At 39.0% G+C, this 18,418-nt stretch overlaps 1 protein-coding gene and 1 pseudogene across 3 annotated transcripts in view; both read left to right on the forward strand.

The window, feature by feature from the left end:
- The window catches only part of Pde4d (phosphodiesterase 4D), a 1,431,689-nt gene that overhangs the window by 657,849 nt on the left and 755,422 nt on the right, over positions 1-18,418 (forward strand). The window lies entirely within an intron of this gene.
- Positions 17,133-17,667, forward strand: LOC110307958 (annotated as a pseudogene).

An 18,418-nucleotide genomic window follows, 5' to 3' on the forward strand; every position in this document is an offset into this window, starting at 1 on the left:
AGGAACTATCCCCAGAAGGCACAGCTGCAGTGGTTATCCATAGGGCAAGCTCTCTGGGCGTCTGAGGGTGAAAAGTACTGCCAGTTTGCCAGATTTGCTATTCCCGTGGAGCTATACAGGAAATAATACTACCCAAAATAACACATTCAAGCCCAGAGCACGGTCTGTGGTAGGAATTCATAGACACTCGTCACGCATGCTCCCAGCTGTTTATCAAGTTCATTGAAATACCCCATTGCACTACAATTAATTATCAGACAGTAGTGAATAAAACAGTAAAAGGGCAAGTGAAATATGAGTGGAATTAGTTTATTTTTAGAAAGTCAATATTCTAAAGTGCTGATTGATTGGACAGGTGTGTACTGAAGTTTTTTTTTTCCCCTGAATCAATTCACAGGAAATCTCCCACATTCAGGTTACAGCCACGAAATAATAAAAATAGCCTACACCTTTTACAGTTTTAATTGTAAAAAAAAAAAAAAAAAAACGTCATAGGCTTGGACTTGGGTGGGCATTTAAAAATATTAGATTCTAAAAGATCCAATTAAAGCTTTTAATTCTACAAAGTTCCAGCTGACCCCTGCTTAGCATCCTCTGGACCCCAGGGGCTTCATCTTAGACATCTAAGGAGTAGAGCTGCCTCACCTCCCTGGAAGCCTGAGCAAATCCTTCTCTGAAGAGCCTCCAAGGGAGGATATTTTAGTTGATTTCAGCTCCCCATGAGCTCAAAAGGATGATGCTGGCCTGTGAGCTGTCCCCAGGAGCACTGGATGCAGAGCCCCGCTCAGTGACTCACCTTTCCAGAGAGCCAGTTGGGGTTTGAAGCTGCATCATCCTTTTCATCCTGAGTTCTTTTGAATCTCATCAATGGCGTCGAGGGATATTTTGGAAACAATGGCATTTCGTTTTCTTTCTCCTTTTTTTTCAGGCAGAAGAAAGCATGCCTCCAACACCATGCTCAAACTATCATAAGCATAAGTTATGTTGTGGGGGAAAAAACCCATAAAATCTTATGTAAAAAAAAAGAAATATGATGCTTATGGGGCTCAAAGACATTTATCACTTGTTATCATTCCTATTAGAACTCAAATCTCTGAAAGAGTCGTAAAAAGGCTACATTTATAGTTAGGTCAAAAATTCAGATACACAGTGGCGAATGAGTGTATAAAGATAATCTCATGTCTCAGGTCATCTCTTTGGGATGCCTGGCCTTCATATCTGCCATATTATTCTTATCAAACTCAAGCCTAAAAGAAGCTACCTATGTCACTCAGCATCCTCAAATGGTGGTACTCCAAATATAGATTTGTAACCCTTTAATCCTACAATGTATACTATACTGAAACCAAAACATTCTTCCTTCTCGACTGTGGTTTCAGGCCTAATTTAGGAGAAATATAAGTAAAATAAAAGTTATATCATAACTTAAACACACAAAGAGACATTATTATATATTATTTTGATGAAAGAATATTCTGGGGGCCAAGGGGATAAATACTAGCGAATTCTGGCAGTCTATTTTGAAGCACCCAAGCAAACCAACTGCTTCAAGGAATTTAGTGTTAGGAACACTACTTTGAAGTTATGTTAGGTGTTATTCAAAAGCAAAGTAATAGAGAATCAATTGTCAGGATTGGTTGGGGGTAAAAAAAAAAAAGTCCAAACATTTGAGCAAGAACATTGTATACTGCTTTGGCAATCTTTAATATTTCTTGGACGATGAGTCCATTTGAGAACCTAAGGAGTTTGTCTTCTTTGTCCCTGTGGGTTGCTGGAAGATGTTGCTTTTAGACTTATATAACTAACACCATGTCGTAGAAGTTAATCTTAGTTTAGAAAGCTGGTAGCCCACGGACAGAAAGGCTGAGTTCATCTTGGACCATCTGTTCATAATTATCCTTGCCCTTTCCATTCTAACAACAGAGACACTGGGAAGTGGCTTTATTTGTCATTATCTAATTAACTTCCTTTATGTTATAGATGAGGAAATTTTGGTACATGAAGATGAAGAAACTTTGTCATAGTAATAAGGCAGCTAAGGATAGAATGGGGTTCAAACCCAGGCAGCTGGTGCTATGATGCATAGACTCTAGTCATAGCATACACTGTAGCTAAGAACACCCACATCTGTGTTCATAGCTATCCATGAACTATGTGTTATTAGTAACCTTATTCTGTGTATGTAGAGCCCACATGGTAGAACAGTCAAACTTACCCAAAATGATCAAACTAGGATTCAAATCAGCCAGCAGTCCCAGATTTTGATTATGTGTCCATGTACATGCATGCCAACATGTGCATGCATGTGTGCGCGCACGCACGCGCGCGCGCGTGCACACACACACACACACACACACACACACACACGCACACGCGCACGCGTGCAATGAACATAGACCTACATGCCATAGGAGTTCAAATAAGCCAACGATGGTCATCACTAGTGTGATTGTGCATGGTTACTCCACTTTTTTGTTTCCCCTTATTCTGCTTTAAGCAAGTATCACTTTCATATAAAACTTTTATACGTTATGAAAATGTAATGAAGTCTTTGACAGCTTAAAATGTGTTAAGTGGCCAAGTCTCAGCCTCACAGATGAGGGCTTTGAAGTATAGCATCAACTTTGCTGGCATAGGATGTAAGTTTGGAAAGGATCTGGGCATACAAGGCATGGTTGGTCAGAGACCGTGTCAGTGATTGGCGCTCAGGGTCCTGCATGGCTTTGGAAGATCAGGACTGAGGGTTCCTGTGGACACTTGGAAGGGAAGTCAAGAGTGTTGGGCAGTTCAGGTCACAAGAAGTTGAAAAAGTTCCCTTTAGTAAACTGAAAGGAACTGAGCTGTAAATTCCAGTCGTGGACAGCTACCAGTTTTCCCTAAGGCTGGCCTTCACTGGGCCTTGGTCGACTATTCTGTTATGTCTTTTAAACTCTTGATCTAACACAGGTTCCAACAGACTTTAACAGAAATACATTAATACATCCACAGTAACTGTTTGTTTCTAACATACCACATTGTAATATCGTTTCGGTACTTGTCCAATGTCTGTATAGAGACCTCAATAACAACCACCACATAGCTGTTCTTCAGTTCTCACTATTTACTTGAGTGAATGTTTGACAAAGCTACCCCTAGGACTGACACCCATTCTCTCTAATTTGAAAAAAATAAATAAATAAAACAAATCACTTCATTAGATCCAAAGGAAGATATCTTAGGGTTTCTATTGCTGTGAAGAGACACCATTACTGAGGCAATGCCCATAAAGGAAAACTTTTAATTGGGGCTGGATTATAAGGGTCCAAGGCTTAGCCCATTATCATCATGGGAAATAGCATGGCAGGGACCAGGCAGACCTGGTTCTGGAGAAGGAACCAAGAATTCTACATCCAAACTGGCAAGCATCTCGAAGAGCAAGAGCCTGGGCCTTGCTTGAGCTTCTCAAACCTAGAGACCACCCCAAGTGACACACTTCCTCCAATAAGGCCAAACCTACTCTAATAAGGTCCTGTCTCCTAATGCTGCTCCCTAAGCATTCAAATATGATGCTATGGGGCCATACTCATTCTAACCACCACAGAGGCATGATGTATCACTAAACTATTATTGTAGCTTGAAAGAACAATTATTTATTATTTATAGCAAATCTGAGGCTCCACTCACTTTCATTGATTTATGGTGAGTTTGGAAATAGTTCTATAGGTCAAGTAGTAGAGTCACGTTTGTATAGGCTGAGAGTGGCTCTAGTCCACATTCTCTGACAGCCTTATGCTAGGATGGATGAGCTCTTCTACCTATGCTCTTCTTGTGGAAAGGGAAGAATTAGACAGAAACAAGAACGATGAACTTGCTTCTTTGCCCACCCCTTTCATTACATTTGCTAACACTCTATGGCTAAGGACAAAACCAAGACACAGGCAGATTTTCCTGTTCATAACTCAAGAAAATTACATGGCAAATAATGAGAATATAAGGTCCAGAAAGAATATAAGGTGAGAAACTGAGGTCCAGTCATGTACTCCACATCAAAGGAGGAGAGGAAAATTCTAGGTCTCTGTTTCCTTAGCTTCAAACAACTACCGCAGTTGAGACTTCAAACATGAGAGCATCAAATAGGAGTGTCAAAGGCAGCTTCAGCTATTGAGTATGCATACAAGTGCATTTACCTCCGCCAAGTATGCATATACTCATAAAATGTATCTCTTTCATATCATGAGCCAAAATAAAACTCATATCCTAGAATATTTGTTTTTACCTAAAAATAGAATACAAGTGGAGAAAAAGACAAGTAACCCTTTTCTCTCTTCTTTCTCTTATGTTTTTTTTAAGTTCTGATAGTTTGGTTATCCAGTTACAGAAGATGCATTTGATATGCTTAGATGCTTTAGACATTACTGATGTCTGCCCCAGCATAAGTTTTTGAGGCTTAGAAACAAAGCTCCAGTGATAGACTGTTGGTGCATCTGATTCATTGAGAACTGACTTTAGTATTCTATCCTCTGAAATCTTATGTGTTCTAAACTTAGTAGTTGATAACTCACAAAAATAACTGTTGATTCAGAAATGAACTTGCTCATCAGAGAGCTAGAGACCTGGCTGCTTTTAGTCATAACTTATTTATAATTCCTCCCCAGTGGTGTTCAGAGATGAAGTTTGAGAAAAAGAAAAATTCAAGTATTCTTTTTCATATATTTTAAAATATAAGAGACTTTGATGTATTCTGGGAACTGGAGTTTTGAAAAGAGAGCGAGAGAGAGAGAGAATTGAAAAGAATGACTTCAGTGAGATTAGAAAGGCCCAGTAAATCATTCTGAAATAATTTAAAAGATAAATATAATTTCCCATCTTCAAAAATTACAATTGCAACAAATTCTTATTTATCATTGCATGCAGACTACAGGTGCATTTGCCCTGGGATAATGAACAATAGTTTCAATCATCCATAAATATAAAAGTCTTCTTAGGTCTGAATGTCCAGAAGTAGCCTCTAATATGACCCATTTTTCTATAGGCCCAAGCCTTTGGGTAGCATTGAGCTGTAGGTGAGTCTTTCCTTCTTCTTTAAATCTAATATAATGTGATTAAATTTACCTCTTTTTTGAGAATTTTATGCATCTATACAATGTTTGATTATATTCACCCCCTCAACCTCCCCAAGACTGCTCCAGTTTAACCTTGACAAGTGTATGAGGTCAACATCTGCCACTTGGATACATATCAGAGATCACACCCCTGAAGAAAACTCATTCCTCCTCGCTCAGCTGTTGCCAATTTCCAATAGCTCTTAGCTAGGGGTTGGGTCTCATGGATTCCTCCCCATCCATGTCGAAAAGAAGACTGGCTTGATCTTAAGTGGGTCTTGTACAGAGAGCTACAACACCTGTGAGCTCTTGAGTGCAATAACACTGTTGTGTTCAGAAGAGACTACCCTGCCTTGTGTGGCGTTTCTTGAGCCTTGGGGGAGAGGGTTATATAGATGCCCTATTTCATAGACTGACCACTCCATAGACTCCTAGTTTCTATATTTTGACTAGTTAAGAGTCTCTGTGATAATTACCTTCCACCAAAGTATGAAGCTTGTCTAATTAAGAGTGAGAGCTTTACTGAAATTGATGAGTAGAAAGATAACTATTTGGAGCTCAACTTGATGCTATACTCATTTGGCGGAATAATACTAGATCCACCCACAGGACATATAACATCTGCAGTCATAGCTTCTTGGTCAAGTTTATAGTAGTACCAAATAGTAGTTTCCTCCTGTGGAGGTGGTAACCTTAAATCCAATCAGAAAGCAGTTACTTACACTTATAATACCCACACCACTCTTACATAAGTGGGCACACCTTGCCAGGCTAGTCATTATTGTAACTCAGAGTTCATGGCTGGGTCAAACAGTTGTTGATTTGCCTTCCCTGTGAAGCCTGCACATCACTTTAAGGTATGAGAATAAACTTGCCAAGAGGAAGTTTCCCAGTGAATATTTGATCCCTTCTTGGTATTTGAATTCAGAAATTAGAGACAGGAGCTGACAGGTCTTAAGGAGATTGCTAAGGCAATAACTACTCACATTCATGACGTGAACAAAGATGATTGAGTGAATCATCAACTTCCTTCGATTTCCAAGTCTGTGGCTCTAAGGAGCTTAGAAGGTGTATAAATATGATAAAATAGAATACATTTGCTTTTTACAAAGTGGGTGGGTTATTGAGAAAAGAAATCTTATTAAGATGTATTTTCATTGAAATACCCCTGGAAAAGAATATTGTGGAAAAGTGACTGTTTAAGATTTCTCACCAAAATTTGAAGGCAGTGGAGGCATTTTTTTTCTATCAACTATTTTATTTATTCACTTTAAATCCCTATCACATCCTTCTCCCATCTCTTCCACAAGACTCACTAAGTTCCAGCTAATAATTGGCTGTGAGTCTCTGCATCTGTTTCCATCTGCTTCTGGGTGGAGCCTCTCAGAGAATAGTTATACCAGTGTTATGTCTCCAAGCAAAAGAGAGTATCATTAGTAGCGTCAGGGATTGGTCTTGTCCATGGGATGGGTCTCAAGTTGGGTCAGACATTAGTTGGCCATTCCTTCTGTTTCTGTTTCATTGTTGTCCCTGGACATCTTATAGGCAGGACACATTTTGGGTTGAAGGTTTTGTGAGTGGGTTGCTGTCCTTATCCCTCCACTAGGACTTGTGTTTTGCTACAGGAGGTAACCACTTCCAGTTTCATGTCCCCTACTGTTAGGAGTCTCAGGTAGAGTTACCCCTATAGACTCCATAGGGTCTCCTCCCACCCCAGTTCTCTGGCATGTCCTAAAGATGTCCCCCTACCCACTGACAATTTTTATTCTCTCTACACTGCTCTTCCTACACCTGATTCTCTGGCCCATTCCTTTCCCCATCTCCTCTCCCATCCAGTTCTCTCCTCACATCTACCTCAGAGGTCTATTTTATTCCCATTTCTTAGAAAGACTCAAGCATCCTCCTTGTTATTTGGCTTCTCTGGGTTTGTGGGTTGTAACATGGCTATTCTGTTCTTCATGTCTAATATCCACTTATAAGTGAGTGCATACCGTGGATGTCCTTAGGGGTCTAGGTTACCCCACTCAGCATATTTTTCTAGTTCCATCCATTGGCCTGCAAAATTTATGATGTCCTTGTTTTTAATAGCTGAGTAGTGTTCCATTGTGTAAATGAATCCCATTTTCTTTATCTCATCTTCAGTTGAGAGACATCTAGGTTGTTTCCAGTTTTTGGCTATTACAATTACATATAATTTGAACATAATGAAGCATATGTCCTTGTGGTGTAGTCGGGCATCTTTTGGGTATATATCCAGAAGTAGTATAGCTGGGTCTTAAGGTAGACCTATTCCACTTTTTTGAGAAAGTGCCAAATTGATTTCTAGAGTAGTTGTACAAATTTGCACTTATACCAGCCATGGAGGAGTGTGACACTTTCAGACTTGATCTCAATTCTCTGTGTATGCCTATGTATTCCTACGAATAGAATTGTGCACTTTTTCCCTCATGTTTTTCTCCATTTGAAACTTTAGCTAGATCTATTAATTTTATCATTTGATACCTTATGCAAACTGAACTCGAAGTCTGTGATGAGAGGACAGAGTTCTCCATGTATTGAGCAGGTGTTCCACCAGTGATACAGTAAGGCGATCACAGCGTCACCTGCAACCACTATGGCTGTACATTGCATGGTCACTCTTCAGAGGAAAGGCTTTCATGTGCTCCTCACTACAGGGTGGCTTCTCTTATCTGTGCATAGGAAATGTATGCCTCACATTGGACTTCTCATTGATGGGAGAAACACACACCTACAGAAATATGTTTTTAAATTAATATGATGACTAATCCTGATTGTATGCCTCCTAAGTCAAAATCAAGTCTCATAGGTCATTCCTTCACCTGTATTATAGTTATAGACAGCTCAATGCTGGTAACTAAAGGTTGGAAGTAAAGAATGTGAGTGGAATACCAGTGCTAAACCAAAAATGCAATTTGTTATTTTTGTTTTGTTTTGTTTTTGACAAACAAAAGCAATCAGCAATCAAGCGGTTGTAAAATGTATAGATTGAGCTATATGATCTCTGTTTCTTCCAGCTTTAAAATGATGGGTTTTGCATTGGTTATTAGGAAATAATAGTATTGAGCTGTGCTTAGGGGCTCTCAGGTAAACCCCATCCCCCTTCTGGGTTGCATTGTTATTAAAGGAGCACAAATCACACTTGAGCCTCTAGTCCTATGATTTAATATGTCCTATACTTGTCACATTTTAGTGACAATAAAAGAAAAAAAATATTGTCCAATATCCCAGGGCCCTTGACTCATAGTTTAAAATAATTAATTTTTATCAAATTCCCATTAAGTCTTCTAAGATAATTATGTGGACAGAAAAATGTGTTTGTGTAAAACAAATAGCCTTTCTTTTTTGCATTGCTATCCAAAAAATATGATAGCCTTAAAATTTGAACAGCAGTAATTTCGTCTTCCTGTCTCTTAAGAATACATTATAATGTGAAATTGTGGGAATAGAATGTTCTCACCTCAAGAACATCTACAATAGGCATTAGCCTGGCAATAATTGTGAACGTTCTGTATCTAAAGAATAGATAGAGTATAAAATGTGAACTATGAATATTTTAACCTCTCTGGTTTAGTTTGCATTCAAATTCTCTTATCTTTTTTTTTTAAATGAGTTGTGGGCTTTCACAAGGTCCCTTGGAAAGTTGCTTTTGAAACTTCATAGAGTCCACGTGCCTGGGTTTTCTTTCTTCTCTATTTCTTCACATTTTGTCCTTTTGCATTTCAGATTTTAAAGTGTGCGTTTTGTTTCTGTGTTTGCCTTCACAAGCACAGGCAGGATTTAAGAAGTTTGATTGTCTTAGAATCAAACAAATCAGAGGGATAAATACATTGACAACAGCAGGAAGAAGGACCATGCAGAAAGAAACAGAAGGCTAAAGACCTACACACACACACACACACACACACAGAGGGGGGCATGCATGTACACACAGAGTGAAAGAGCATCTCTGCATCTGTGTCGTGGGAACTCATTTACCCATATACATCAGGAACTGAGCTCTATCATCTATAACATCTCATCTCTCTGCATCTCTTCCTTCCTGTCTTTGGCATAGAATAATCTTCTAGTTTGAGAAAATAAACTCACGAATAGGCAAAGGCATAGTATTTGGTCCTTGGTAAACATTATAGCAAGTCATTCAGCCAAACATGGGTGAAGTGGAAAAGAATTGGAAATGCCAAGGCCATATGGTACATAAGTGTTGGTAGACATGGTGAACAAAATTTTAAGATTTCAATTGTGGTTGGTACTTATTTTTTCCTTTCCTCTTTTACTAGTGATGACAGTATATAGAGCTTATAGCAATTTTGTTTAAAAAATGTTGCTAGGACAAAAAGTCTAGCTCTAATCTCATACATTGCACAGGGTTCAAATGCAGTGTTTTTAAAGAACTATAAAGACAGGATCCAGAAAAATCCATACATAAATATTCTAAGTGCTTAAAAGATGTGGGATGTTGAAGGGTGAGTCTTTCCAGATGCTACTTCAAAGGAAGAAGTCATAGCCGGAAGACTGATATTTAATAATGTTCAACTGTATTATGTGCTTGAAAGGAGTACAGACAAGAATGGCATTACTGACAGGAATGGAGAGACAGTTGAAGGGACACAGTATCGGTTGTCTTGTAAGAAGCAATAATAATATAAATATTTTTAAAATTTAAACAGTTGCAAGGCATTGACAAGTAAGTGTCTAGAGCCTAAAACAGGTTAAGCATGAACATATTTAGCTCACTACTCAAAAGACATGCAAGGCAAACAACCAGGATGCTATTTGGGGAATTGCTGTCAAAATGGGAGTAAAAAAAAAAAAATCCCTGTTTTACCGTTGGTCAACCTACAGATTGCTGCAAGGTTTCTCGAAAGACGTAAATATGTTACTTAAACTTTATTTATGCACTATTAGGTTAATAAGTGTACCTTGAAACTTTATCCCATGGAAGTCAACTAAATTCGAATGATGGGTATTCACCATTTTTACTAAATACAGCAAGCAAACTCTACCACAACAAGAAGTAGTCATCAATGTGTAATTGTATCCACAGGCTAGAAGACCTAGAACCCACTAAACCACACTGTGCACAGCATCAGTAGAACCTCATCTTCACTATATTGCTAAGGAATATCAGAGATAAACATAAGGATGCCTTGTGCATCATTTTGGTGAACACTTATGTATGTATATAAAGACCTTTTTTTTAAGCTCAGAAGAGAGAACTCTACAAGTAAGTGGTGACCCTAAATGTTATATTTTCAGAGGTAATGCCTATTGGTTTTGCCTCCTGGATTTTCTTATTGAGCATACCTTTATAGTTTTAAATATACTTTAAGAAGCAGTTTCATCAGCTGAAAATAATTTTAGTAGCACGAGCAAATTATGAACATGAGTTTATGTGAAATATGTGACAATTCCACAGCAAGAATGTTTTAATTTTATAGGGCAGCCATAAAAACCTTTAAGGGTTGCAAATGTAAAGTTTCTTGATAAATTTTATGTTTCTTTCATTTTAAATTTTTATAAGGGACATATATGATATTTAAAATCAGAAACAAATTATTTCTAAAATTCTCCTCTAATCTTATTCATTGATCATTCCCAAGATGTATGTTGATATGGGCTCTGTATTTCTAATCTGTTTTTATAACCATTAAGTGTCTCCTGAGATATGATGAAACATTATCAATGTAACCAATGGGATATGCATGTGGCATGTATATTCCACGCCTCTGCACATAGTCATGGTTCTGAAACACCAAAGGGCACTTCCTGCCATGGCTCCCACTGTCTGAGGAAGCTATGTCTGGGCTTTGTCATGAGCTGGTCCTACAGGATTTCCCTTTTGTTCTGTTTTTCTTTTGTTCAGGACATAGGAAGGTACTAACAGAATGTTAATGATACCAGGGTGTTAAGCAGAATTCTCAACTCCCAGAGGAGAGAGCGCTCAATCTTTCCATCTCATCCAGTCATCCAGGTCTTCTGTCTTTATCAATTTTTAAATCAGTGACAGATAATTCGTTAACCATGGGAACAAAGGTGTAGTCCATGCTTGTCTGGAAACATACCCTTAGCACTGAAAACTAACTCTCTCTCTCTCTCTCTCTCTGTCTCCCCTATGTGTGTGCATGTGTGAGTATGTGTGTGTGTCTTTTCTACTGCCAACTGATTGTCTATTGTAGCCTTAGTAAAGGGCTCTGTCTTAAATACTAGCCTGTAATCCAGTATGAGTACCCCAAAATTACCAGCATGAAACAATGACAGCATTTATATGAATACTACATGACAGCATTCATATATATACATATATATATGCATATATATATATATATATATATGTGTGTGTGTGTGTTTGTGTGTGTATATATATATACATATATATATATATACATATATATGATATATATATGATTTCTTTGAGTCTCTCATTTGACAGACATCTCTCTGTGTGGTTTTAACTGAATCTCTCATGATATCACAGGTAAAATATCTCTCTAGATTTAGATGGGGCTGAACGATTGTCCTACAAGTTGTTTTTCCTACTTGCCTGGCACAGCAGTGCTTGTGGTTGGCTAAAGGTTTGGTCCTTTTCCAGGTGGACTAAGTCTAGAGGACAGTTTAAAACACATTTGTGGCACAAGAACCATTTCACAGCGGAGATTGCTCCATTAAAAGATTAACGTGGAAGCTGCAGGGTCTTATTTATTTTTTATTACAGAGACTCAGCAGTCACAAAGTGTCACTTCCTTTGTTCACTCAGACCAAGTGTTCTCAGTGTGAGAAAGAAAAAAGAAAAAGAAAAGGAACTACATAAGACAGAACTTGCAGAAGGCAACAAGGATCACTGGGTGCCATCTTGTGGGCTGGCTACCAAGGAAATCTGTTACGTGACCCCCAAATGAATCACTTCCTCTCATGTAAGACATGCTCACATCTTTGTCATGATCTCCAGTCTCCTATTATGGTATTAGCTTACTACATGATCTCATCATCTAAGCCGAAAGTATTGGTTTTCTACTGCTGGCTCACAAATCTAACATCTAGAAATAACAACCATTTATTATCTTGCAGATCCAGCAGTAAGAAGTCTGGGGATAAGATTCTTAGCTCATGAACTAAGAAAGCTCAGATCCAGTTTAGTCCTGGTTGCCATTCTTGGATGGAGTTTAGAGATGCTTTCTAAATTATTCAGTTTATTGGGGAAGAGTTAGGTAACTTGTGGTAGACATAATAAAGTATTTAGAGACTACCAAGGCCAGTGGTTCTCAACTTTCCTAATGTTGTGACCCTTTAACACAGTTCCTCATGATATGGTGACCCTCAACTATAAAATTATTTTCATTGCTACTTCATAACAGTAATTTTGCTATTGTTATGAATAGTAATAACATCTGATATGCAGGATAGCTCATATGTGACCCCTATGAAAGGACTGTTAAACCCCCCTACCGGGTCACGACCCACAGGTTGAAACCACAATCCTCGACGCTATACTGTATATAGCCTTTGTCACAATGTGGTAGTTTGCTCTTTCAAGGTTAGCAGACAAATCTCCTTATTGCTTTACATTTATAATTTGGCTTTTATCTCTACTACCAGAGGTAATGTGGTTTGATCTAGTCTACCAGCAGGATATCCCTTTGAATTAAATCAATCTGCTCATTATGTTACATTGTATATGCATAGTTCTTTTTGAAGTGTACACTAACAGAATTGAGGGTTAGCATGCAAGAAGTGGGAATTAGGTAAGCTCTCCACACAAGGAGCTATAACCTTAGGGTCATCCTGGTGCGGATGCGTGAAGTCTGTATTAGTTCACTATTGCTATGCAACAAGATTTCCTGAAACTAGTGCCTGAACCAACAATCCTCACAGACATCTCACAGTTCTATAATCTCCTGAGCTGGACGTCAAGAATCATTCAGGGTTGCCAGAAATTGGGACAATATGTATTTCTAGCGATATTCACTCGTCTGACTTCTACTAAATATTAGCTGTTATAAAAGACCGTACAGGTTCTGTAAATGTGTCCATCTACAGGAAGCATGAGTGTCTCCATGATTTGAAACGCTCACCTGACTGAACCAGCGAAGGTAGCAAGAGAAACACACTTCCTTATAGGCCCCAACTTCAACACTACCATCACTTTTAGGACAATGACTAGTTTCACAAGTCAATCCCGATATATTAAAGGGCTGTGAACACTGGAGACTTATGTACCATCTTCCAGGTTATCTTGTAGACTGGCCTTCGTAACCACAATTAACAACAAAATAAATTAAACTTTTAAAATTTCTTTTTACATGCAGACCATAGTTTCCCCTCGGTCTACTCCCCCCAGACCGCCCCATGGATAGCAACCAGCCATGGCCTGTCAAGTTGCAATAGGATTAGGCACCTCCTCTCCAATCATGTTAGACAAGGCAACCCAGTAGGAGAAAAGGGTCCCAAAGGCAGACAACAGAGTCAGAGATAGCCCTGGCTTTCACTGTTAGGAGTCCAGCATGAAGACCCAGCTGCACAACTATTACATAAGTGCATAGGGCCTAGGTAAGTCCCATGGAAACTCCCTGGCTGGTTCAGTCCCTATGGGGACTAGGTTAGCTGATTCCTTTAAAGTAAAGGGAAGAGTGTCTGAAATTGGTGTTTTCTCTCAGGCCCACCGCAACAGTCTCTACGGGCTATCTTCTCTGTTCAGTTCACGTGCAGCATCACAATCATTATACTTATTTCCATTGTTAAAAAATTTAAAGCACTTTAAATGGTCTAGATAAAAGCCACACCACCTGCTATTTTATAACCCATTAGGTAAAGCCTTTAACCAGGCATTGTGACACATGATACATCCTAGCATCTCGTATTACTCCTGCTACATCCACATCTACTGTTACCTTTGAGGCACACTTATGAGTTTCCTATTGCCAAGTAAATGTAGAAAATGTATCAAGCGCCCCTGTCAAACACAAAACAGGAATATTGGATTTTCAATACTAGTGCTGTATCATAACACCTAGCTAAATGTAAAGAATTCGACAATGCAATATACCCTCACAACAAAACTCGAGATTTAGATTTATGAAAGAGTTCTTAAGCTATCTTTATGCTTGGATATCTCTGAAATACTCATCTAAAACCAAGACAAAATAAATAACTAACAACAACTGAAAAAAAAAAGCCCTCCTTGATACTTCAAACATCGCAATGTGAAATATTTCTCTGTATATAGTGTAGAAAATTGAAATATATATTTGTATCTATTACCTATAGCATCCTTTTGAAAAAGCTCGCCAATTGGGAGTTTGACATTCGTAAAAATTAGGCTGCAAAGCTTCTTCATACTTTCTAAAACAAGTGAATTTAAAATACAAATAAGGTAGATGAGGATTTATGGATGCTACATCCTGTGTACATAAACAATCAATTTAATAAGCACAGAGCCTAGCAGATTCCTAGTCCTCTGTGGTATCTTGTTGTCTGTATTCATTTTGTTTTGTTTTCCTTGCTGTCCAAATAGTGTTTAAGTTTTTCATTCTTCCTTTAAAGTCACACCACATTAGTTTAAAATTATATAAATAAAATAATTAGGACCCCACTCCATACCATGCAATGGTCTGGAACTAGCCTGTATTTGATAAAGACTTTCTTTGTTGTCTTTATTTTATTGTTTTTTGAAATTATAATTATACCACTTTATACTTCCATTTCTTTCCTCCAAACCTTCCCATGTACCCTCTTGCTTGCTTTCATTCAATGCCGGAGCCTCCTCTTTCCTTTGTTACATACAGTATGTATACGTGTCTGTGTCTATGTGTCTCTATGTGTATTTTTCCTGAACACAATCAATACAACCTGCACAGTGTGTATAACATTCCTTGTGCACATACGTTTTCAGAGCTGACCATTTGGTATTGGATAACCAACGGGTGTGCTCATCTCTGGGGGAGACTATGTCTCCCACTCTCAGCATCCCTTACTTGCCTGATGTTCTTTGTATAGAGCTGAGGCCTCGAGAGCTTCCTACCATCCGAGTTAGCATGTCCGTTGTTGGGCTCTTGGTCAGGTTATGTTTAGGGAGACATGTTGGTGAGACTTTGTGGACATAGCTTCTGACATTTCTAGGAGACATGGTGAGGAGACATCCTATGCTCCTCTAGTTCTTACAATCCTCCTGCTCCATCTTCAGTAATGATCCCGACTTCAGCCACAGTGGCAGAGGTTGTTTTCTAGATGGATGCACTGGAACGAGGCTCCACAGCTCTGCATTTGAATTGGATGTGGTTTTTCTTAATGGTACCAATCTCTTGCAAGGAGACGTATCTTTGATAAAAGATGAGAGTGACCTGTCTGCGTGTATAAGGGCAACTGTTTAGAATATAAAGACTGCACTGGTTCAACAAAGTGGTAGTTGTAAGGTTTTCTCTGACATCCTTGACTTCATCATGCCTGAGTGGTTGGTTAGGTTTCTAGTAGCAGGCATGATTTCCCTCTTGTTCAGTGGTTCATAAGTCCAGTTAAAGAACTGGTGGTTACTGCTAAAGCTGGTGCGGGACTAGAGTCATTGTGCCATGCTGGTCATTGTTGTGGTGGATAGGCATCAGCTGGGTAGGGCTGTAGGTTGCTTCTCACCTTTGGAAGCCTGTATGGAACATTCTGGTACCAAGAAAGCAAGATCTCAGGGAAGAGGCTTTCAGCTCAGCTCCAGCTCCACCGTCTTTTCCCTGTACCCAAAGTAAATGGCGTCTTCGTCAATAGGGACTAAACTTCCATCTTTTGGGGGGCAGCGCGGGCAATAGTGGTAACCCATGATGCTCTGCAACATGAACAACCCTGACCAGCGACTCAGACATTCTTACTGCTATTCTACCCTTCTTATCTTTCCCTCCTTAATTAGAGCCCCTCTGTTTCCATTTCCCCTTTCAGATGACTTGTAATCTGATATTTTTCTTCCTTTGTATTGCTCCTCCACATTTCTGGAATAATCTCTTATAACTCTTAAAGATTGTTTCTTGAAAAAAAAAAAAAAAAAAGCATTCTCTGCTTTAAAATTCAGGTTCCCAGATGAAAACAATAGTAGTTTAATTGAATAAGTGATGAATTTTGCCTTAATGTAGTTTTTCCATCTGCTTACTGATCAAAGAAATGTAGTGCATTTTAAATTGATTGTGTGTGTGTGTGTGTGTGTGTGTGTGTGGGTGCGCGCATGTGTGTGTGCTTGTGTGTTAAGTGCCCTTTCATACATGTGTGCATTCACATGGGTGAGAAAGCTTGATTTGCATCGTCTTCCTCAATCTTTCATCGTAGCTTTTGAGCCATTGTAGCTTACCGAACCCAGAGCTCACCAATTCAGCTGAGGTGGCTGGCTCCAAAGAGCTCCAGATATTCTTCTGTCCAGTCTCTCAAGCACTGAATTACAGCTCTAACCTCTACCTGGCATTTTATATGTGGGTGCTAGAAATGAATCTCTGGTCTTCAGCTTCTACGGCAATCATATTACCAAGCAAGCTACCTTCCTCTGCCCATGTTTTATAACTAAACCTGGAAGTGACTTCTGCTATAGAGATATTTCTATTCATCCATTATCTTCCCTCAAAAATGCTTTTGTTAATAGCCACCCTAATGGGGCATGAAGTGGCACCATATTGTGGTTTTGTTTCCCTTTATTCAGTCTTAATCCTGTCATTAAGGGTTATTTATTGTTAACACTTGATATGTTTCCCATCTTTTTCTTTGAAAATGGGACCCCAGTATATAAGCAGTTTGGTAACTGCTTTTAACAGGACTCTGCTATGTCATTAGAAATAATTTGGGAACATCACATTCAGTGGCTATAAAAACATAACAAAAAGAAAAATAGGATCGATCTAAGATGGCGACTGTGGAACCAGAAACCACCCCTACCACTAATCCCCGACCTGTGGAAAAGGAAAAACTAGAGTCTACTCAGGAGGTTGCTAACCCAGAGCACTGTATTAAACACCCTCTACAGAACAGGTGGGCACTCTGGTTTTTTAAAAATGATAAAAGCAAAACTTGGCAAGCAAACCTTTGATTGATCTCTTAGTTTGATACTGTTGAAGACTTTTGGGCTCTATACAACCATATCCAGTTGTCTAGTAATTTAATGCCTGGCTGTGACTACTCACTTTTTAAGGATGGCATTGAGCCTATGTGGGAAGATGAGAACAAACGAGGAGGAAGATGGCTAATTACACTGAACAAGCAGCAGAGACGAAGTGACCTTGGTCGCTTTTGGCTAGAGACACTGCTGTGAATTATTGAAGAATATTTTGATGGCTAGAGTGATGATGTGTGTGGAGCTGTTGTTAGTGTTAGAGCTAAAGATGGTAAGATAGCAATGTGGACTACTGAGTGTGAAAACAGATGCAGTCACACACACAGGGGGAAGGTACACAAGGAAAGGTTAGGACTTTCTCTGAAGACAGTGATTGGTTATCAGTCCCACACAGACACGGCTACAAAGAGCGGCTCCACCACTAAAAATAGGTTTGTTGTTTAAGAAGACACCTTCTGAGTATTCTCACAGGAGACTGCGTCACGCAATCGAGATTGGGAGCTAAACCAAAGCCTCATCAAAGCAGAGTGGACTGCACTGGAGTTGATTCCATCCAAGTGTTGCTAAGATGTAAGAGAAGTCTCATTTGCCTTTGTCTTGTACTTCTGTGCTCATTCTCATCTCCCTATCCCCAATTTTTGCTAGTATGTCCACTATCCCAATCAAAGAATTACAGTAGACATCACCCCAGAACCCACAGATGTGTTCCTGGCCTGCTCCATAACAGCCGATTAGAATTACCATGCACACACATTTGCCTTTCTATAGTGTTCGAAAAAGAACCTGCATTTCTATTACTTTAGCAAGAACTGGTTTTTCTCCACTCCACAGGAGTGGCACAGGACATTGCTGGTGTGAGAGTCTTAAGTACAGCTTTCCAGCAACCTCCTGACTCCCTTCACAGCATTGTTCTCTCTGTCCTCTTGCTGATGGCTGCTAGACTTAATTTATTTGCTTCCCTCCTTGATAACATTAGTGATTCTGATTTCAGTTTTTCATTTGTTTTGCTTTTGTTTTTTCCTCATGTAACATTAGTGAAGGATCCAGGAATATGACAGAAAGGTGGAATAAACATTAAATTTGTGCATTCTTTGGTAATCTTTTTTTTTGTAACTACAAAGCTTTGCTACAAATTTATGCATTTCATTCAAATCAGTGATCTATGTCTGTGTGATTCCTAAACATAATTGTGGACTATAAAAATGTAACACCAAAATTACATTCCTAACTAGAATTAGTATGCCTGCGT

Source organism: Mus caroli, chromosome 13 (assembly GCF_900094665.2).
Source record: "Mus caroli chromosome 13, CAROLI_EIJ_v1.1, whole genome shotgun sequence".
Classification (NCBI taxonomy): Eukaryota; Metazoa; Chordata; class Mammalia; order Rodentia; family Muridae; genus Mus; species Mus caroli.